General features: G+C 42.9%; 1 pseudogene; it reads right to left on the reverse strand.

Moving 5' to 3' along the window:
- Positions 1-14,249: 14,249 nt before the first annotated feature.
- LOC127422138 (coiled-coil domain-containing protein 153-like) lies at positions 14,250-19,784 on the reverse strand (annotated as a pseudogene).
- Positions 19,785-22,985: the final 3,201 nt, after the last annotated feature.

The following is a 22,985-nucleotide window of genomic DNA, read 5'->3' on the forward strand; positions in this document are numbered from 1 at the left end:
AAATGGCATTCTGTTCAGATCTGTGAAAGGTTGACTTTGTTCTTGAAGATGCAGAAAGGTTTTGTTTTTTGCAGGTTTTGGAAGTCAGTGCTGTCGGTCCTCTCTGTAGAAGTGTTTTCTAGGTGCACAAGTACTGTACAGATCCATTCGTTTCCTGCTTGTGGGGGATTGCTGTGCATGTGTATTTCAGGCATCTGATGAACAATGGCAAAGCTGAGCATGCAGGTGGGTTTTCACCAGATGCACAGACCTGCAAAAGTGCACATACAACTCTACGGGGGCAACCTCAAGACATGGCACATTTACTATATGGGGGCATGGAGTCAGACATCTGCTTTAAGAGACACCGAGACATTTGAGAATGTTTAAAGAGAGTCAACAAACATGCAAAACCATTTGGGAGACAGTACTGTTTGAATGAGAACCGACTGCTTTTGCACAAATGAATTAGGCATAGCTTAAATTAGATTGGGAATTATCTTGTGGGCAAAGGCGAAGTAATATTGCTAAACACAAATTTACATGCAGCAAATATTCAAATCATGCTTCAAATTATATGATTATGGTGCTATATTTAGATGTCTTTTTCTTGGAATAGTTCACCCAAAATGAAAATTCTGTCATTATTTTCCGCAACCTGTTTGACTTTCTTCCATGGAACGCAAGTTATAAGGAGTTGTTTATAGCAGAATATCCATATTTTCAAGACAAGGTTTTCAGTGAATATTGAATTTCATTCTTTTCCTCACACAAAACTTAGTCACGTGTAGCCAGACTTATGACTGCGGCACAGGTCTAGATTCTATAGCCGGTTCAATGGACCTTTCTTTACAAATCCGGGTTGGAGAGCGGAAGTAAAAGCATAGCAGGGTAAACTTGAATGGTGGTGAATGGGGGACCAGAGCAAATGTTATTTTTGCTTACCCATTTGCTCCAACAGTAAAAGAAAAAAACCAATGATTTTGCTTTCACAGCTTTGCAAAAGAAACAGGCCAAATTTTCTGTCACTCCCTCAGCAGCTGTGTTAAGGCCAATTTATACTTACTAGGCGAACAGGCTTCACTTAGTTCACCACAAATGATGACGAAGTGCAGTGACGTTTTTGTTCTGCCAAGGTGTTCGTTTGGTGAGATTTCTCCTATTCGCGCACATCTCTGAAATTCTTGACCCAAGAGAACTCGGCTGGTCATAAAGCATTGATGTTTGGTAAAACTATTCGTGGATGTGGTTTGGACATGATGCTTCTTATTTACAATCACAGTGCCAGCCGAGGAGTTGTTACCTAGGTTACTGTCATTAAAATGGATAACTTTGAAGCCCATCTCTCAGAGACTGTGTGGAAGTATACTTTTTTTTTTTTTTTTGTTACATGATTTGCAACACAAACTCTACAAAGCCAGCACAGCCACGACAAATAAGTGGAGAGAGATTTGAGTTTTTATAAGTGAAAGGGGCCGTGACAAGTTTAATATCTCAAAGAAGTGGCACAGCGCTAAAGTGGTAATCCATGGAAAGAAAAACCTGCATTATTGGCTTTACCTGTGGCTGGAAAAGTACGTTAAACATGTGACATCACCCTAAACAAACTAATTTTATAACGACATCGCACGTAGTATTAACGGCGGCTTCGTTCGCCTAGGGTGCTTTAGTTCATCCAGGAGAAAAAGTTTGGCTTCTTCCAAAGTATAAACCAGGCTTTAGAACTGGAAATATAAAAATGTTTGCTACATTTACGTTGTTAAAGAAGGCGGAAACGCGTCATAAAAGGTCTGGACCTGTTATGACACGTTTCCACCTTTTTACAACACAGCTGCTGAGGGAGTGACAGAAAATGTTTGCCTATTTCTTTCTTCTTACTGTTGTTATCCAGTGCTGTATATTTTTATCTTCTTTTGCAAAGCTGTGAAAGCGTAATCGTTGATTTTTTTTTCTTTTGTTGGAGCAAACGGGTTACAAAATTAAATTTGCTGTGGTCCCCCATTCACCGGCATTCAAGTTTAGCCAACTATGCGAATACTTCCGCTCTCTAACCCAGATATGTGAAAAAGATCCATTGGCCAAGAACCGTCCATTTAGACAGGAAAAGCCATCTAACTGATATGTTAAGCGTCCAATCACAGTTGGTTTTGTCATTACGGGGTTTTTAGGGGCAGGATTATCGGAGATGTATCATACCATAATAAAAGAATGACATGGGGGAAACGATCATTTATATAATGGTGCGCGAGTCTCCATGAGTGATTGCACAGAAAGCACACAGGAGAAGAGCAGAATATGTGTAGAGTTTGAGTACAGCATAGAAAACCTCATTATAGAGAATTTCACAGACTAAGTAAACAAAGCAAAAAATGCAGCTCTGCTCGTGGATATCCGCTTTACTTCCTGCTATGTGCCTCAAATGAAACTCTGAATATTTTAAAAAGATTAGGAGCTCTATTTTCGTGAGTGCGCAACGTCTTATCCGATTTTTATGAGAGCGCTAATTCTGCGTGCAATTTTCTTGCCAGCGTAAAGCGCAAGTGAGCGTGGGTGGGAGTGTTTGCACTACTGTGGGTGCGCAAACTGAAGTTGTATTGTATGTAAATAAAGTGGCTCAAAGTGCAATTTAATATTTTTCTGAGAAATATGTCATTGCGCTAAGACGTTTCAATACCATCTATTATTAGTGCAAAGTCCAAATTCAGTTCCTGCATTTGCAGTTTGGAGATTCCACCAGCAGGTGGTAATAAAGTTCATGTCCAAATTCTGAAAGTACAGAACATCAAATTATGTCCCTTCAATCACTGTTGAAGCCGTTTGTTGAAACAAAACATGAGATTTGTGTTTGTAGAGGTCATGTTTTATTTTTTATTTTTTATTATTATTATTTTATATTTACAATTGTATTTATGATTTAATTTTGACTCATATTTTTCCACCTGTTGTCGTAGAGTGATTTTTAAGTCACTGCAAAAGAGGCCAGTGGAAGAAGTTGGAGAGAGAATAATGTTTGGATTTAGTATGATTTCTTTTTTTTTTTTTTTTTTTTTTACCATTTCGTTATTTTTATTATATTTTCGTTTTGTTTGAAGTGTCATTTCAATTTAGAAATTTCAATTCATTGCATACAGTCCATTTACACTACCAACTTCTTATTAATGTGCTGTCTTTGTTTTTGTTTTTGTTTTTGTTGGTGCTTGAGGGATAGGATGCAGATGCTGGAATATCTGGAGTAGATCCTTAGAATTAAATTGCACTTGGTCCAGCCTTTTTGTGCATTGAGTAAGCGATTTCGCCAAACCCACTTGTGCCTAGACTTAGCGCATGTTTGCACGAAAATACCAAAACTTCATGGCCATGTCCACTGGCTTTGAGCTTATGACTTAAGATATTGCCCTGTGCTTAACGCTTGCGCTCTTAAAACAGGGCCCCTAATGTCACTAACCTGGCAAACTTGGGCAAATTCTGTGATTATTTCATCCTTAAAAGTGCTCATTCTGTCACCGTGGAACCTTGTGAACATAACTTGGCTTCCAGGCAGAGTGCTTAAACATCATGTGTCCGTCTACTCACGGAGGTTCCATCGAACCAGCCAAACAGATTTGAGCTGAGTTGATCGAGAAAGCGTTTTCCAGCTTTGTGTTCTACGTATAAGCATCAGACGGTTAGTGAACGAACTGTGGGGCTGAGGCTCAACAAAACTATGATATGGCTTTAAAGATTTGAAATTAGCACACAAGTCATATGGACTACTTTTATGGTGCTGTTTAGTTATATGGAAGACATTTAGGTTTGGAATGACATGAGGGTGAGTTAAAGATGACAGAATTTTCATTTTTGGGTGAACTATCCTTTTAAGATGTTTGTAGTTGCAATGTGAATATCTGGTCCAATGAGGGTTTGTGTGAAGGCCTCAATGCTGAGTATAGTGAAATAGCTCCTTTTTCAAATTTAAGAAAGATCTCAAATATTTGCAGATTTTTAAATCCTAGAAATCCATTTAAAATCTAGGGCTCGAATATGAAGATGTCCAGCTGGTTTCATAGTAATGAGTGTGAATTGTTCAGAGACCGAAATGTAATGGCTGAAGACAGGACTTATTAGTGTGAAGAGCAAAGCTCACAACCCAATCAGTCCAGATGCATCCCAGAGGGCCCGGCCTCTATCTGTCTCAGCATACTCGCCTTCTCCAACCCATTTATTTTTTAATTCAGCTCTAACCCGTTTCCACAGGACAAAATTGCGTCTCTACCTTTAATTCCTTCTGGTGTCGCAACTGGTTTCATTCCTCCAACAGAGTTTTGGCTCTGCTGATACACACTTCATGACATATCAGATACATATGCATGTTTCTGTATTAGGTAAATAGGTAAGCACATGGCTTCACTTTGCCCCTTTGCTTGTTCACATGACCAGTTGAATGTAAGACAAAGAACTCCATTTTAATGGTAAGTTAACCAGTTATTTGGAATGAAATGAGACATTAATGGCACATATGCTTTAGATGGCGTGTACGTGGGTCTAAAAATGCCAAAATTGTACAACTACAATGTTGATTCTCCTTTCTGGGGTTGTATCCAAAAGTAATGTGAGGGTAGCTACTGCACAAGGATTAGGAGACCTGATGGCAGTGAGCTTCGCAGAAATTATGTTTTACTATGCTAGTAAATTAGTAACAAAATGTTGCTTTAGTGATCTTAAAGGTATAGTTCCCTATCTGTCACTCACTCGACATTGTGTCGATGTAGTGACACTAAGGGTCACTCTTGGGAGCCTGAGACACCTCTGGTCTTTGATAAAAGGCCAATGAAAATTGGCGAGTGGTATTTGCATGCCACTCCCCCGGACATACGGGTATAAAAGGAGCTGGTATGCAACCACTCATTCAGATTTTCTCTTCGGAGCCGAACGGTCATGCTCATTGAGCTGAATACTACTGTTCATTCACCTCTGCTGGATCTGATGGCGCATTTCAGCGGCTTCTCCCTCCTCTGCACTGGTGCACTGCAGAGAACGCCCCTGGGCGCTTCGGCAGAAAAAACTAGAGAGTATATTTTTTGAAAGAGCTTTTCCCCTCCAAAAGAGTATATATTTCTCTAAAAGAGCGCACACGCGGAACGTCTTTTTAAAGACGCGTCTTTTTAAAGATGCCTTTCCGATTGTGTGTTATTCCTTGTTGCGATCGTTATCGCTCAACTTCGGATGGTCATGATCGCTGTCTTTCGTGTCTGGGCGCGACCCACACAGAGGCAGCGTTTATGAATGGTTCATGTTCTCACTGCGAGAACATGACCATGGCAACGTTGCGGTCGCGTAAGAAAGCAAGCCACCCCAGCGGCTCCCCGCCTCGGTCCTTCTACCTACAGGTATGAGGCCAGCGCGGCTAGCACTGGGGGTGATTTGGGGACCCCAATGGGATCATCTCCGCCGGGTATCCCCCCGCGGACCTCACATTCCCCAGCACGCTCATCTGCCCCAATCGGGCTTCCGGATGAGTTCGTCGGCTCGTCTCATGGCGAGTCTGGCTTCTTGTTCGGAGCCTGCGAAGATGATGAGCTCGCAAGTGCAGCATCGGAGAGCGGGCTTGTCCAGTCAGACGCAGAAGCCTCAGCTGGGCTTCCCCCTTCGGGGACGATTGCCCAGTCACAGGCCGATGCCGAAATGATGGACATGCTTTCCCGGGCAGCCGCAAGCATCAGGTTAGAGTGGAACCCTCCGCTCTCTCCTGAACCCTCGCGGCTTGATGATTGGTTTCTGGGCTTGCGGCGCTGCTCAAAGCAGCCACGCCCCGCTCCAGTGCCATTCTACCCAGAAGTGCATGAGGAGCTGACGAAGTCATGGGAGGCACCTTTTACTGCCCAGCCCCAACTCCGCAGTTCCCCCGCTCTCACTACCCTCGATGGCGGGGCGGCCAAGGGCTATACAGCGTTTCCCCGGTGGATAAGGCGCTCGCGGTGCACCTATGCCCGCAGAGCGCCGCCACCTGGCGCGGACGCCCTAAGCTCCCGTCCAAGCCCTGTAGGCTCACGTCGTCCCTGATGGCTAAAGCCTACAGTGCTGCTGGACAAGCCACCTCTTCCCTGCACACCATGGCTCTCCTGCAAGTCCACCAAGCCAAGGCGCTGAAAGAACTGCACAAGGGTAGTTCCGCCCCAGATTTGATGCAGGAACTGCGCTCGGCGACCGACCTCGCTCTCCGGGTGATGAAGGTCACGGCGCGGTTTCTCGGGCATATGATGGCCAAACTAGTGGTCCAGGAGCACCACCTTTGGCTCAACCTGGTCGAGATGGGCGAGGCCGACAAGACACGGTTCCTTGCTGCCCCCATTTCCCAGGCGGGCCTATTCGGCGACACCGTCGAGGACTTTGCCCAGCAGTTCTTGATGGTGAAGCAGCAGACGGATGCAGTCCAGCACATCCTACCCCGGCGCGGCTCAAGATCCCGCACCCTGTCTGCTCATCGCTAAGGGTGTCCCCCTGCGGTGACTGCACTGGCTCCACCGCAGCCCGCCCCTTCGGCCCGACCCCGGCGTGGAGCCCACCTCAGGAAGCCGACACCACCCGTCTGACAGCCAGCGCCGAAGAACCCACGGAGGTCCTCGAAGCGCCCCTGAGACGGGCGACCCAGGGACGAGGGAACCCACTCACGTGGAGCTGGTAAGAAGACCACTTCATCCCCCAGTGGAGGGCCGGGTGGAAAATCTTTTGTTGCCTTTTTGTTTGATTTCGCCGCATGCCCAAGTGGCTGCGGTACCCAACAGTTCAGCAAAAGAGCGGCTTCCTTCCTCCCTGGGTCACATACCCAGTGTGTACGGTCGTCACCACGACTACCGTCCACGGGCTTTTTCTTGCAGGATTGGCACTCCAGCGGTAGCCTTTCCGCCCCTAAGCGCCCAGCTGTGGCACTCAGCCACCCCCGATGTGGCAGTCTCCACGGGTTATGAGAACAGGCCTCTTTCTCCCCCGTCCCAGGCTGTTCCGGGGGTGGTCACAAGGAGCCAGGTAAGTGCTTCGATGTCCCTAGACTCAGCACGGCCACAACGTGCTGTGGCACCTCGCGCTCCGCCCCGCCACGAGGCCCCACCTGCCAGTACGTCCGACAACGTTGTCCCCTTGGTCCCCCTTGCGCAGAACTTGGACGCGTGGCTTGCGCTTTCCAATCTGTCGCGATGGCTGATCCGGACCGTCCGACTCAGCTACGTGATTCAGTTTGCCAGGCGCCCGCCCAGGTTCAACGGTATTCACTTCACCTTGGTCAAGGGCGAAAACGCTGCCACCCTGCATGCGGAGATCGCTACCCTCCTACGGAAGGACGCGATAGAACCTGTCACTCCAGCCAAGATGAAGAAACGGTTTTACAGCCCCTACTTCATCGTACCGAAAAAAGGCGGTGGGTTGTGGCCAATCTTGGACATGCGAGTACTGAACCGGGCTTTACACAGACTCCCGTTCAAGATGCTGACGCAAAAACGCATTGTGGTGAGCGTCGGCATCAAGACTGGTTCGTGGCGGTAGACCTGAAGGATGCATACTTCCTCGTCTCGATCCTTCCTCAACACAGACCCTTCCTGCGGTTCACGTTCGAGGGTCAGGCTTATCAGTACAAAGTCCTCCCTTTTGGCCTGTCCCTGTCTCCTTGCATCTTTACAAAGATCGCAGAGGCTGCCCTTGCCCCGTTAAGGGAGGTGAGCATTCGCATTCTCAACTATCTCGATGACTGGCTAATCCTAGCTCACTCTCGAGACATGTTGTGCACACACAGGTACCTAGTGCTCTCACACCTCAGCCGACTAGGGCTTCGGGTCAACTGGGAAAAGAGCAAGCTCCTCCCTGTTCAGAGCATCTCTTTTCTCGGATTGGAGTTGGAATCAGTCTTCTTGATGGTGTGCCTTACGAACAAGTGCACCCAGTCGGTGCTGGCCTATTTGAAGGCGTTCAAACAAGGAACAGCAGTTCCACTGAAACATTTTCAGAGGCTCCTGGGGCATATGGCATCCTCGGCGGTGACCACCCCGCTCAGGTTGATGCATATGACTCCAGACTCGAGTCCCGAGATGGGCATGGTGCCACGGGACACATCGTGTTGCCATCACGTCGGTCTGTCACTGTCTTTTCAGCCCTTGGACTGACCTCTCATTTCTACGAGCAGATGTTCCTCTAGAACTGGTCTCCAGGCACGTCGTGGTAATGACAGACGCCTCCAAAATGGGCTGGGGCGCTGTTTGCAACAGGCACGCAGCTGCCGGCCTCTGGACGGGCCTGCGACTGCATTGGCACATCAACTGCCTCGAGTTGTTGACAATTCTGCTCACCCTGCGGAGGTTCCAGCCGTTGATCCAGGTGACATGATCACTCAGTGACATGATCACTCAGGCTAGGGCCCCCTCTACGAGGCGCCTGTATGCCTTTAAGTGGCGTCTGTTCGCTAAGTGGTGTTCTTCCCGGCGCGAAGACCCCCAGAGATGCGCAGTCGGATCAGTGCTTTCCTTCCTGCAGGAGAAGCTGGAAGGGAGGCTGTCCCCTTCCACCTTGAAGGTGTACATTGCCGCCATAGCAGCTCACCATGACGCAGTCGACGGAAAGTCCTTAGGGAAGCACGATCTGATCATCAGGTTCCAAAGAGGCACCAGGAGGCTGAATCCCTCCAGACCGCACCTCGTTCCCTCATGGGACCTCACCGTAGTTCTTCAGGGTCTACAGAGAGCCCCCTTTGAGCCTTTGCAGTCAGCCGAGCTTAAGGCACTCTCCTTGAAGACTGCCCTCCTGACTGCACTCACTTCCATCAAGAGGGTAGGTGACCTGCAAGCATTCTCTGTCAGCAAAACGTGCCTGAAGTTTGGTACGGGTTACTCTCACGTGATCCTGAGACCCTGACCGGACTATGTGCCCAAGGTTCCCACCACCCCTTTTAGGGACCAGGTGGTGAACCTGCAAGCGCTGCCCCAGGAGGAGGCAGACCCAGCCCTGTTGTTGCTGTGTCCGGTGTGCGCTTTACGCATCTATTTGGATCGCACGCAGAGCTTTAGAATCTCTGAGCAGCTCTTTGTCTGCTTTGGTGCACAGCAGAAAGGAAGCACTGTCTCCAAGCAGAGGATCGCCCACTGGCTCATTGACGCCATAACTGTGGCATATCTCACCCAGAACATGCCGCCCCCGGTAGGGCTACGAGCCCATTCTACCAGAGGTGTAGCGGCTTCCTGGGCCCTGGCCAGAGGTGCCTCTCTAACAGACATTTGCAGAGCAGCGGGCTGGGCAACACCCAACACCTTTGCAAGGTTCTACAACCTCCGGGTGGAACCGGTTTCGTCCCAGGTAGTGGCATGCAACACAAGCGGATAAGCCAGGGATAGCTGGCCGGGTGTATCGCTTGCACATAGCACCTTCCACCTCCCTTGGAGCTGAAGACGTGCACCATTAATTCCCAGTAGTGTTCACAAACTTTGTTCCCTGGTTGACTTCCTCCGAGCCCTGTGGCAGTCGAGTTTTCGGAGAGACTCGCAGCTGGCCCAGTACATGTGCTAATTAAGAGTCCTGTTCTGGGGTAGGTGCTCCGCATGTGGCAGTTCCCTGTAAGGCTAACCCCATGCGATATATATCTTCTGCTAGTTCGTTTCCCTGCTGGCAAACTGCGTCTTCCTTGGGCAGAGCCCCTCTGACCCAGTCTCCATGTTGTAGTAACTCCTCCCCCATTGGGCAGGATCTACCTTGAAGACTCTCCACGTGGTTGGAAAGACCATGTGACGTATTCTTCCATTTAAATATCCCCCCCTCTCTTTGGGCGAGGTGTGGTCTCCACGGTGTCTTCCCCTTGGGAGGGACACCCCCCGACTAGACCTGGCGGCCCAGTCAGTTAATCCCCCTTCTTTTTTAGGGAGTGGAAAAAAAGAAGGGGAAAAGAGGCCACGACTGGGTTAAGCCTGTCTCTTTCTTTTGGGTAGTCGACTTGTCCCCAAAAAGGGCCGTTCGACACTCATAACTATGTTGGGGGAGGTTACGTGTCGACATGGTGTGCTGGCTATGAGGCACACAGTAGTCTGCCCACCACACACCTTCAGTTCACGTAACACAGTTCAGCCAGTTGTGGTGTTTCTTATAGGGACCCCTAGTGTCACTACATTGACACAACGTCGAGTGATTACTTGTGTAACCTCCGTTCCCTGATGGAGGGAACGAGACGTTGTGTCCCTCCTGCCACAAAGCTGAACTACCCGCTGAAATGGCCGGACCTTATATTGGCTCCTCAGCATAAAACCTGAATGAGTGGTTGCATACCAGCTCCTTTTATACCCGTATGTCCGGGGGAGTGGCATGCAAATACCACTCGCCAATTTTCATTGGCCTTTTATCAAAGACCAGAGGTGCCTCAGGCTCCCAAGAGTGACCCCTAGTGTCACTACATCGACACAACGTCTCGTTCCCTCCATAAGGGAATGGAGGTTACACAAGTAACCATGACGTTACCTGTCACCTTTACCAACGTTAAACTGTTAAAGGGATCGTTAGCCCAAAATCTAAAATTCTATCATCATTTCACCCCCATGTTGATTAAAGTGAATATTTTTTTCTTCTGTTGAACACGAAAGGAGATGTTAGGCAGAATGTTAGCTTAAGGCCCCTGTATGCTTCATACGAAATCGAAGAACGAATGGGTGTGACATCATTAAGAATAAAATCTGGTCAAAATACTAAGGTGTTTTTGAGTTTGTTTTGGTGGTTCGTAACTTTTATGAAAACTTTGTACTGCTGCTAAACACCTTCATACTGCCATTGGTCCACATTATCGGTAGGTATGACCCGGTTCTCCACCTACTTTGAGGCAGACAGCTTATTTCAGTTATGCTGTTCAGTCAGTTGTTGTCATTTTATATCAGTCAACATGAGACATTTTCCAAGAACATTTCATGTGATTTTTTGTTTAATTAGTCTACAAAAGGAATCAGATCTACTCAAAAACTCTTAAGTGCCCATTTACTCTGTTGTCTGATATGCTGCTTCACTCTCATGTGCCGTCTGCAGCCGAAAGCCATTCACAAATCTGCCCAAAGTTATCATTCTCTTATCTGTATTCTGCCCATTAACACTCTTTTATACACCCATCTTTGCAGCAGTATCAGTGTCATCATAAATGACAATAACAAAGTGTAATCGGCATATGTTATGGCCAGGGTTAGGGAGTAACGAAATACAAGTAACAGGAATACGTATTTAAAATACAAAATATAAGTAACTGTATTCCACTACAGTTACAATTGAAATCATTGGTAATTAGAATACAGTTACATTCAAAAAGTATTTTGATTACTGAAGAGATTACTTTGCATTTTATTGTCATTTGTTTCATTTAATGTTTAGTCCTTTCAGATGGAAAACATTTATACATATAAATGATGCGATCCAAAGTGCATTTGAACAGCGGTGAAACACTTTCTTATGATGTGTTACATTCATACGAGCAGACAGAGAAGTAAGTTTGAAGTAAGTTTGGAGCACAAGAAATAGAAATAAACCTTGAGTAAATTGTCAGCTTTACGCAAAGCTAAAATGCTATTTCTAGCCATTTTACATGCAAGTTACCAGGCACGATCATATTTTTTCATCAAGAAAATTCACGTTGGATCATAATTTCTTTTTTCTAGTAAGACCTTTGATATTAGGGCAAAAATCTTATTCTTGATAATAATTTTTGTATTGTTTTCCTGTAAAAATATCTAAAACTCCTTAAAACAAGATCAGTTTGATTGATCTTGTTTTAGAAACAACACTGCATAAGATATTTAGGTTTTTCAGAGAATGTATTTTTAACGTGTATTTTGTCTTACTGTACTGGCAGAGTTTTTATAGTCAAAACAAGTGAAAAAATCTACCAGTGCTGAAGAAGTAATCCAAAGTATTTAGAAAACATTACTGACCTTGAGTAATCTAACTAAATACGTTACAAATGACACTTTATAGCATGTATTCTGTAATCTGTAGTGGAATACATTTCAAAAGTAACCCTCCCAACCCTGGTTATGGGCGTGTATAGCGTGTTAGGGCATTAGCGCCATGAATGCAGAATGTAAACATTACAAATTACACATTATCTAATGCATATACACTCAATGAGAACTTTATTATGAACACCTGTACACCTACTTATTCATGCTATTATCTAAACAGACAATAGTGTGGCAGCAGTGCATTGCATAAAATCAGGCAGATATGGGTCAGGAGCTTCAGTTAATGTCCACATTAACCATCTGAATGGGGGGAAAAAAATGTCGGTGATTCTCAGTAATTTCGACCGTGGCATGATTGTGTGTGCCAGACTGGCTGGTTTGAGTATTTCTGTAACTGCTGATCTCCAGGGATTTTCTCGCGCAGCAGTTTCTTTAATTTACTCCGAATGGTGCCAAAAACCAAAAACATCCAATGAGCAGCAGTTCTGTAGACGGAAATGCCTTGTTGATGAGAGAGGTCAATGGAGAATGGCCAGACAGGTTCAAGCTGACAGAAAGGCTAAGGTAACTCAGATATACACTCTGTACAATTGTAGTGAGCAGAATAGCATCTCAGAATGCATAACTCGTCGAACCTTGAGGCAGTTGGGCACTTTATTAGGACCATAGTGTTCCTACTAAAGTGGTCAGTGAATGTAAATTACTTTTAATCAGGGTTGTAGCCAGGTCTTCTGGACCCCCTGACTGTCTATTGCTCTGGGCTCCTTTCCTAATAAAAACACAGTTTAAAATACAGGTATGTTGTGGGGCTGGCCCCCCTGGACCTGTGGGCCCCTAGAATAATTACCACCTTTCCCCCCACTAGCTACGGCCCTGCTTTAAATCATCATCTAGTGATTAAAACAGCTTCTTTTACTGATCTTGTGTGAATTCATAAAGTCACTGATAACACATTTTAATGTCACATTAGTTAAGGTTTTACATGTAATCTTGTACGTCCACATATTGAAATGCTCCTCTAGACTAACTAGACGCCTCCTCCAGCGGTGTGGCCGGTGTCTGAACGTTCGCAAACAGTATACCGTTGCTCAACAATAAATTCTTCATGAGTATACCAGGGCCTTTAGTCATTCTAAGAGACATACAACAGAATAGGTCAGAAATGCTCCTTCTCGTCTTTGTTTCATGTTGAAAGTGGTGTTAACATCCCTGTCCACACAGAGAGATAATATCGTGTTCATTTTGCTGCCTTTTGTTCTTAGGCAGTGATTCCATGGACAGGACAACCATCTCACAATTTCAGATTTAAGTGAATAAAAGTAATTTGTTTGCTTTAGTCTCCTTTCCCTTTATTCACCCTCTGATTGATTGCTCTCAGATTGGGGGTCACTGATCACCTGTCTGCCATCAACTACACACAGAAAACGTTGCTGCATTGTCACACCTCTTTCCATGAACAGAAATGGTGTTAAATTATAATGGCATTACAAGGAGGTAATAGTTGATTGCTTTAACACCAGGAATCAGGTGTATGCAAAACATTGCACTGAGGTGATGATAGAGTTTGTGCAACATGTTAATTTATTCCAGACAGTGAGTTCACCTGGGAAATCTTATGTCCAGAAATCAACTGCTGGTGTCCTTCAGATGCATTTGAGCATTTATCTTGGAATCATGCTTGGAAAAAACTACAGGTAAACATAATACGCATTATACAGGAGAAACTTAAATCATAGATGGGCTAATTCTTTTATTAGAAGAATTTGACATTTTAGTTAAAAAATGTGTATAAGCTAACTGTAATGGCCATTGTAAGAGCAACACAAAATTAGACCAACAGAGACACCTGCTGGTTACAGAATGAGCTGTGCCGTCTGATGCAAACACTAAGAATAGATGTTATTAATGGCCACGGTTCAGGTATGTAGACAATGTACAATCATGTTCCTCTATGGTCATATATCAGTTATGAATTTCCTGTTCACAATGTTTCATTATTCACAATTTGAACCGTATTTATTTGTCTACAAAGGATTAATTCAACTGCAAACGCAGATATTCTGGGCCTTCCTTAATTCACAAACTATGTGAACTCACTTTGACAGCCTTCAAAAGCCATGTGTAATTTTTATTCATGTGAAACAAATGTAAACATCCCTTTGACCTTTATTTTGATAAAATGAGAATTAGGATGCACACAATGCTACTTTTATACCTCACAGCCAATATTGCTTATTCTATATATGCAGTATATTATGCAAAAGGCCAGATGTCAAATGTCAGATATTTCTTGGTCCTGCTTTTGTTCACAGTTCTAAACTGAAGATATCCTCATATGAAAAGAGGGTTTATCCCAAAGTCAGTGAGTGTGTCCTTGACTTCCCACTGAAGTCGAGTGTCAGCCAGGTGACACAGTAAATTGTCCAAAGAACTCTGTACTGTGCCAGTGAACACAATAGACAATTAATACAAACTTAAGATAAAAAGTAGTTTATTAAATGGGGCATGACTCACCATCTGGCACAGGTATTTAGAGGTGCAGATGGTCTCTACTTTGCTAAAATACTAAATGCTAAAATGAATAACCTTGTGGCTGGCAATTATATTTGTTAAGACTTTAATTAACAATCAATTACATTTGTTTACTATAACATTAATTAAACCTCATTTTAATGAGGCAGATTACTATGTCACACTTTGAAATGTCACCAAGCAATTTGAGCCAGGCCTTTTGTCAGAGAGTTAATAAAAATTGTCATCCATTGAAGTATCTAAATGATTTTTTTATATGGCCTTGATCTTTCACTTAATCACTTAAAGAGCGTGCTCTGACTTTGAGAACAGTTTACTTACATGCAGTATCTTCTCACACTCTCTCTCCATGCTGTCCAATTTGCTTTGGAGGTCAAAAATTATGGCATCTTTTTGTGCTTCCTTCTTCTCTCATTGCTCTTTTTCCAATTTTAATTTAACCTGACACACAGCTAATCAAACAAAGGCCTTGTTTGTCATCAGCATGTCACGGGAGAGCATGTGTTTGGTTAAAGCACACACTGCCTAAGATAAGCAAAAGAGCTGTGTTAATGACTGGACTTACCAAGCTGTGTCTGAAGCATGTTCACACTTACTTCCAGCATGTTTACTTTAGTGCAGATCTGTTTACATGGATTTATATTGACAGTTGAGATCTGTTCACAAAGTTTGTATAAAATACAATACAAACAATATTCAAGATCAGTAATAATTTCAATATAACACTATACAGTCAAATAAGTCATTCATATACAGTGGGAAGAAAAGTATGTGAACCCTTTGAAATTAGCTGGTTTTCTGCATTAATTGGTCATAAAATGTTATCTAATTTCAAGTTACAAGTATAGAGAAACACAATGTGCTTAAGCTAACAACACACAAACAATTAAAATATTGCATTTCTTTATTGAACATACCCCGTTAAACATTCACAGTGCTGTGGAAAAATTAAGTGAACTTATAAAGCTGGATTTTCATTTATTGAAGCCATTCTGCAGAGAATTTACTTCGATGTTTAGGGTCATTGTCCTTCTGCATCACCCAACTTTTACTGAGCTTCAGCTGGCACAATGCCATCCTGACATTATTATGTAGGATATCTTGATAAACTTGGGAATTAATTTTTCCCTTGATGATGGAAAGCGGTCCAGGCCCAGAAGCAGCAAAGCCCCAAATCATGATGCTCCCTCCACCATACTTCAACCATGCTGGTTGTTCTTACCAAACAATTCAACCTTAGATTCATCAGTCCACAAAAAGTTTTTCCAGTAGCATTGTGTCAAGGTAGTCTTTGGCAAACTTCAGGCAGGCAGCAATGGTTTTTTTTGGAAAGCAGCGGCTTACTTCATGGTGTCCTGCCATGGACAACATGTTTGTTTAATGTTTTTCGTATAGTAGACTCATGAACAGAGATGTAAGCTAGTTCCAATGATTCCTTCAAGTTTTTAGCTGTCACTCTAGGGTTCTTTTTTACCTCATTAAGCATTCTACTGTGTACCCTTTGAGTCATCTTGGCTAGACAGCCACTTCTAGGGAGAGTAGCCACAATACTAAATAATCTTAATTTATAGACAATCTGTCTAACTGTGGACAGATGAATATCTATGCTCTTTGAGATAACTTTGTAACAATCAACAATTCTTGATTGCAGGTCATCTAAAATCTCTTTTTTACAAGGCATGGTCAATGTCAGCAAATGCTTCTTGTGAATAGCAAACTCAAAACATTTGAGAGCTTTTTATAAGTCAAAATAGCTCTAACTCATACCTCCAATTTTGTTTAATTAATTGGATGCCAGGTTTGCCAACTCCTGACTCTGAAATTGTGTTCATTATTGTAACATAGATGAAGACCAAACCAGATTTTAAGACAAATTTATACATAAATGCAGGTAATTCCAAAGGGTTCACATACTTTTTCTTGCTGTAAATTTACATGATCTTTAGGAGTTGCTGTAAGAACTATGCCTGTTTCAACAGTGGACGAATCATCATACAGTCTCAAGACTGTTTCTCATGAGAACTAAAGTTTATTTGGCCACAGAACAAGTTTATCAAATAACATCTATGATTCTGCCTATTCACTGTCATTGCAATTGAATATTAATTATATGCTACAACTAGAAATACTGTTGTTTTTAGCATCACCACTTTAGATTAGATTTTGTAGGAAGCTGGGTTTTTAATTGTACAAAAGCGCAATAAATGTATCATAAAAGTGGTTCATGCGACTTTTACACTATATTTGAAACCTTCTGAAGCCATATGATAGCATTGTGAGTAGAACAGACTAAATTTGAGTTGTTATTCAGTTATCCACGGATGATTTTCCCATTCAGTGATTTGAACTGAGTCCAAACAAATAATTCAGAATCATTGAAAAGATCTGAATCAAAAGAACGATTCTTTCACAAATCTGACAACACTACCTCTCTCATTATTGTGCCAGTGAGAGCTAGGTCAGATGTCAGGATTTTTAGAGACTTTCAGTGAGTTTCTCACACAAAGCTATTGTATGGGTTCAGAAGACTTGGAATATAGTGCAAATGATACTTTTGTGTCCTTTTAGAAGCTTGAAAGTTCCTGTCCCCATTCATTGTAATTGCATGGAAAAGAGCGACCAATACATCCTTTAAAATTTCTCCTGAGGAAAGTAATTTGTGTTTGGAACAACATGAAGTTGAGCAAGTTTTGGATTAACTATTCAAATTTCAACATTCTTTAAAGGAATATTCTGGGTTCAATATTATCTAAGGTCAATCGACAGCATTTGTGGCAAAATATTGAGTACTACAAAAATACATTTTGACTCATCCCTCCTTTTCTTTAAAAAAAAGCAAAAATTTGGGTTCCAGTGAGGCACTTACAATGGAAGTGAATGGGGCCAATCCGTAAATGTTAAAATTCACATTGTTTCAAAGGTATTAGCACAAGACGTAAACAAAATGTGTGTTGATATGGTTTTAGTGTGATAAAATCGCTTACTAACTGGCTGTAAAAATGACAAATTAATACAAGTTTTAACAGAAGAATTCATTAAGTGCTTTTAAAAATTATAAGGCCCCATTCACTTCTATAGTAAGTGTCTCATTGTAACCTCGATTTTTGCTTCTTTTTTTAAAGAAAAGATGGAACACGTCAAAATTCATTTTTGTGGTAATCAGCATTATGCCACAATTGCTGTCGATTGTGCTTAACTTGTAAAATATTCCTTTAAGCTAGTTTTGAGTCTCCTTTATATTTTATTATTTACACTTTCACACACATTTTCATTTTTAAAGGTGCAGTATGTAAGATTCAGAAACCCTTGATATTAATGGCACCTGTGGCCATTAAGTGAACTGCAGCCAGCTACCTGTTGCTCATGCTCGTGCTCGTGTACATACTCCAAAGGGACGCGAGTGAGCGAGCATCCAAAACAATGACGTAACATACAAAGAGACTGAACGTGATTCACTGACATCATGCTGACAGATGAGGTAGCATAATTAAAATTACACAGTTATGATTGTTTTACTACAAACTTTGAGACTAAACTAAAACTACTTATCAGCTAACATAGCATACTGATACCCACATACAACCGAACTATACCAGACAGTTAACTGTTACACTGCACTGTTATGTTGCACTACTGTATGTTTTGTATGTCATATGTTGTACTACGATCAAGAAACCAGCGTATTTGCTTAAATTTATCCTGTATACCTGACTTTTAGTATAAAGAGAAGATCGTTTAAATTTTTTTGAAAGTTACGAAGCAAGGTAGCTTGTCAGCGTTAGCAGGCAAGATCAAGTTGGCTAAAATTACACAGATCAATCCTTCTATCAGGAAGACTCGCAGACTTGAGTGAAATTTAAGATGAATTTTTTTTATGAATATAAAACAGAAATGTAATGTCTCTCTTTGGCGTAAGCCCCGTCTGGTGGTCCGAAGAAGTTGTACTCGGAACCGTCGTATCCTGCCGGAGATAGGAGGCAGGGGCGAGGAGCCTATCCCCATCCAGGACGGGACTCAACTGGTGGTGGTGGGGTGGTGGAGGTTGCCGTGTTAGCACACTGAAACGCAATGTGATAGATTGTGGGCAGACTTATAAAGTATTGGCTTACATGTGATTGGCTAGGAGTTACCTAGCTAATGGTGAGATGATATACAGCTGCTAGTCTTCCCGCTTGAACTACGCTGCGCTTACATTTATGGCACTATATTTCACATGCTTTGCAGTTATGTATGCTTACCTGTCCAATAAGAAGAATGCCAATTCAGGGTCATCCCCAAAACCGAACGAATGTCCCTCCAGGAATCAAATGCTTTGCCGGTGTTCACTCTAGTTTTCGCTCGACCACGATCACGTTCCCGCTTAGCCAGATGGGATTCAGTAGATAAATGTTTTTTTTTTTTCTTCTTTTTTTGGCTCACTCTGAGTTTGTGTGGGAGTCGGTGTTGTGCTAGTAGCCGGACGTTTGCTGGATTCCATTTCTAAGATAACGTTACCTAATTTTGCAGTTTGTTGTCACTGTTGAATAGCAGAAGAGAAGCTATTTCTGAGGCAAGGCTCTCACGCATAAACGTCACATCCTTTGGATTTTCACGGCAAAACCGACCCGCTCCCTTCACATGAAAATCAGTCTACAGGCTTTAATAGGCAACCTAGGAAGTCTGGGAAGGGCTCATTTTTTAAGTTATATTACAAGCTGTTCACACATTGGCAAAAAAAAATAAAAATAATAATATTACATGAAAATTGTTACATATTGCACCTTTAAGTATTTCCAAAAGGTAATACAACATAAAACATTGTACATTTTTATATATACATTGATTCATGCAGGTGTTCTCAAAACATTTCACTAATATATCAATTGATACTTGCATAAATGCAAACAATATACTTTATACAGACCTGTGGTGATGTCCTTCATATTTCATCGTTCCTGAGCAAGGACCTGCTTCAGATCTCTTATTTGGCTTTTCAGGTCATCTCTCCCTGCTGTGGCCTGGCATACTACATTGGTCCTCATTGCTGACAAATATTTGAAATGATCAACAAATAGAGAACAAAAGTCCAATTTAAGAATTATTTTTGCCTTACCAAGATGTTCTTTTATAACAGCCACGTATAAGACACATCTCCGGTACTTTTCTGTAAGTCCATCATCTGTGTAGATGAGAAAAAATTAAACATACCATCATGCCAGTCAATTACCACTGTAGTCTTTATTGTGCGCACTAAACTGTAAGCTGTAATAATATAGCTTAATCAATTAATACCTTTTTCTGGTGTACTCTTTTTTACTTTTTGCTGTTTCCTTTTCCTTTCTTTTTTGGCAGCATTGTGTAGAGATTCTAGATCTGCATCCTTGGAATAAAATAAAAAGTTTCATTGTGTCTGTATTGTGTATACAGAGGCACCTGGTAGCTTAGGCGGGGCCAGAGAGAGGCGATAGCAAATTCCAATTTCATTTGTTCTACGTAACCGTACTGCACCATGTTACAGGCTGGTTGCCTAGTGTGGTGTGTATAGGGTGGCCACTTTTGAAGTTTTAAAATATGGGACACTTAAATGAGGGGGAATCACGGCCCCTAACCACATCCTCCACAGTTTTAGCAATAAATGCATTGTTAATATGTGTTAATAAAAATAAAAAATAATAATAAAAATTGTATATCCTTTCTTATATGCTAAAATGAGAACTTTCCTGACCCATGACATAAAAAAAAAAAAAAATACATCATTTATATGTTAAAAAATATATTTAAATGTTTTCAATTATTTGTCATCTTTATCTTATTTATGTATACATTTGGATGGTTTATACATATTATATATATATAATTTTTATTTATTATATTTGTTTATTTTCTTCCTTCACCTGTACTTGTCTTTATGATTGTATTCATACATTGTTTGATCTTATTGAACATTTATATAGAAAAACTCCACATTTTTAACACCATTTGTGGACTTTTCAGACGGTCCCTTACCACACCATCCACAGTATTAGCACGTTTTAGCACAATGTGTGGACTTTTCAGACGGTCACTTACCCACCATAGGCAAATTTTCCAACTTATATCAATGTTAAATTGGCGATCTGGAACGATTTCAACATGACGCCATCTGACCAGCTTAAATATGGGGCAAATCACATCCCGTATTGATTCAATACTGGATGCATCATTTTATCTTTAAATACAGGACGATCCCTTATTTTACGGGATGGGTGGCAACCCTAGGTGTGTACCGTTGCTAAGTGATTCGCATTGTTGTAGAAACAAGAGTGCTTTTAGATAGTTTTCAGTTGCTCGGATTGCTTAGAGAGAATTTCACTTTTTCATTTGAGATAAACAAATTTAATATCTTTTACGTGTGTGTTCTGTGTATTTACTTTATTTAGTCTCTTTGTATGCCAAAAAACTACCCAGTCAGCAATATACACTTGGGCCAGTTCCGGTTAGATCATCACCTTCCGTCTGCTCACTACTCACTGCCTAGATCTGGCCCGAATCAATCGGGCAAGAGGCGGCAGCCGGTGAGGCGCCGACACTGCTGGAGTTAAACTGGAATCGGGCTGTAACTATCCACCTTTTTCCTGAACGCGGAATTGTTCCACAACTAGACTGTTTTCAATTTCGGTCTCCAGTGTTTTCACCCGATTCGTTAGTGATGGGAAGATCGGATCATTGTGCTGACTTGGATCTTTGAGTTTCATTCAGCAAAATGAACGAACCTTTATTCAAGTAATTTCGTTCATTTCGTTCATTTGAGCAGAATTAAATTAAAATGTTACATTTTCAATAGGCAAATCCCCCCCCCCCACACACATCTACTTATGCAAACTTTGATTATAGTCCCAAAAAGGAAAAAATTATAATGCAGCCAAGGACAAATTATGAGAAACAGAAAGATTAGTTCACCTCTAATACGGCTGTCACGTAACAAAAGAACGAACGACTTGGACCAGAAGACTCGAGAGGTGAACTAATCATTTCTGTTTCCTGTGTGAGCAATGCATAGCGTACACGGCTGTCACGTGACAAAAGGACGAATGACTCATTTGAACTAATCATTTCTGTTTCCTGTACAGCGCCTATGCGGTTTTCACGTAACAAACGAACGGAGGATGCGCAACACAAAATGAACGAATCACTCTGAGACTACTCATTCTTATGAGTCACATAAAAGATTAGTTGAAAATGAAGAAATCGTTCATGAATGACCCATCACTAGTCGGCGTATATTTTTAGCGGTGTAATGTAATGTTTAAGGTATTACATTTGTAAAAATGTGCCTCGTTACACATGAGCGGTGCCAGCGGCTTGCAACATCCCTTCAAGATATACAGTATAAAAAAGCCCTGATCATCAGCATTAGGTGCGTAAATATTAGCCAAAATTTTTCTGCTAAAACTATAATGACTCTTCCTAATTTATCTTTAATCTGTTTGAGACATTTGAATTGTAGATGTTTACTCATCAATGTAATGACTCTTCTGCTCTTACTTGAGCCAGCTCTAAAGAAAACGTACACCCGGCGCTGTCCCGGAATTTACCTGCTCGTGCCTGCCAATACACGGGATGAGACCGGCTCAACCCGGAGATTGTAGAACCTCGCAAAGATGTTGGGTGCTGCCCAGCCCGCTGCTCTGCAGAAGTCTGCCAAAGAGGCGTCACTGGCCAGGGCCCAGGAGTCCGCCACACTCCTGGTAGAGTGGGCTCGTAACCCCGCAGGGGGTGGCACATCCTGAGCCTGATATGCCATCACGATGGCATCAATGACCCAGTGGCAATCCTCTGTTTGGAGACAGCGCTTCCTTTCCACTGTCCACCAAAGCAGACAAAGAGCTGCTCGGAGCTTCTAAAGCTCTGCGTTTGATCCAAATAGATGCGTAAAGCTCGCAATGGACACAGCAACGCCAAGGCTGGGTCTGCCTCCTCCTGGGGCAGCGCTTGCAGGTTCACCACCTGATCCCTAAAAGGGGTCGTGGGAACCTTGGGTACAAAGCCCGGTCTGGGTCTCAGGATCACGTGAGAGTAACCTGGACCGAACTCCAGGCACGATTCACTGACAGAGAACGCCCGCAGGTCCCCTACCCTCTTGATGGAAGTGAGCGCAGTCAGGAGGGCAGTCTTCAAAGAGAGTGCCTTAAGCTCAGCTGACTGCAAGAGCTCAAAGGGAGCTCCCTGTAGACCCCGAAGGACTACAGAGAGGTCCCACAAGGGGACGAGGTGCGGTCTGGAGGGATTCAACCTCCTAGCGCCTCTCAGGAACCTGATGATCAAGTCGTGCTTCCCCAAGTACTTACCATCTACTGCATCGTGATGAGCTGAAATAGCGGCTACATACAGCTTCAAGGTGGAAGGGGACAGCCGACCCTCCAGTCTCTCCTGCAGGAAGGAAAGCACTGATCCGACTGCGCATCTCTGGGGGTCTTTGCATCAGGAAGAACACCACTTAGCGAACAGATGCCACTTCGAGGCATACAGGCGCCTTGTAGAGGGAGCCCTAGCCTGAGTGATCGTGGCTACCACAGT

This window comes from Myxocyprinus asiaticus, chromosome 31, assembly GCF_019703515.2.
Source record: "Myxocyprinus asiaticus isolate MX2 ecotype Aquarium Trade chromosome 31, UBuf_Myxa_2, whole genome shotgun sequence".
NCBI classification, from domain to species: Eukaryota; Metazoa; Chordata; class Actinopteri; order Cypriniformes; family Catostomidae; genus Myxocyprinus; species Myxocyprinus asiaticus.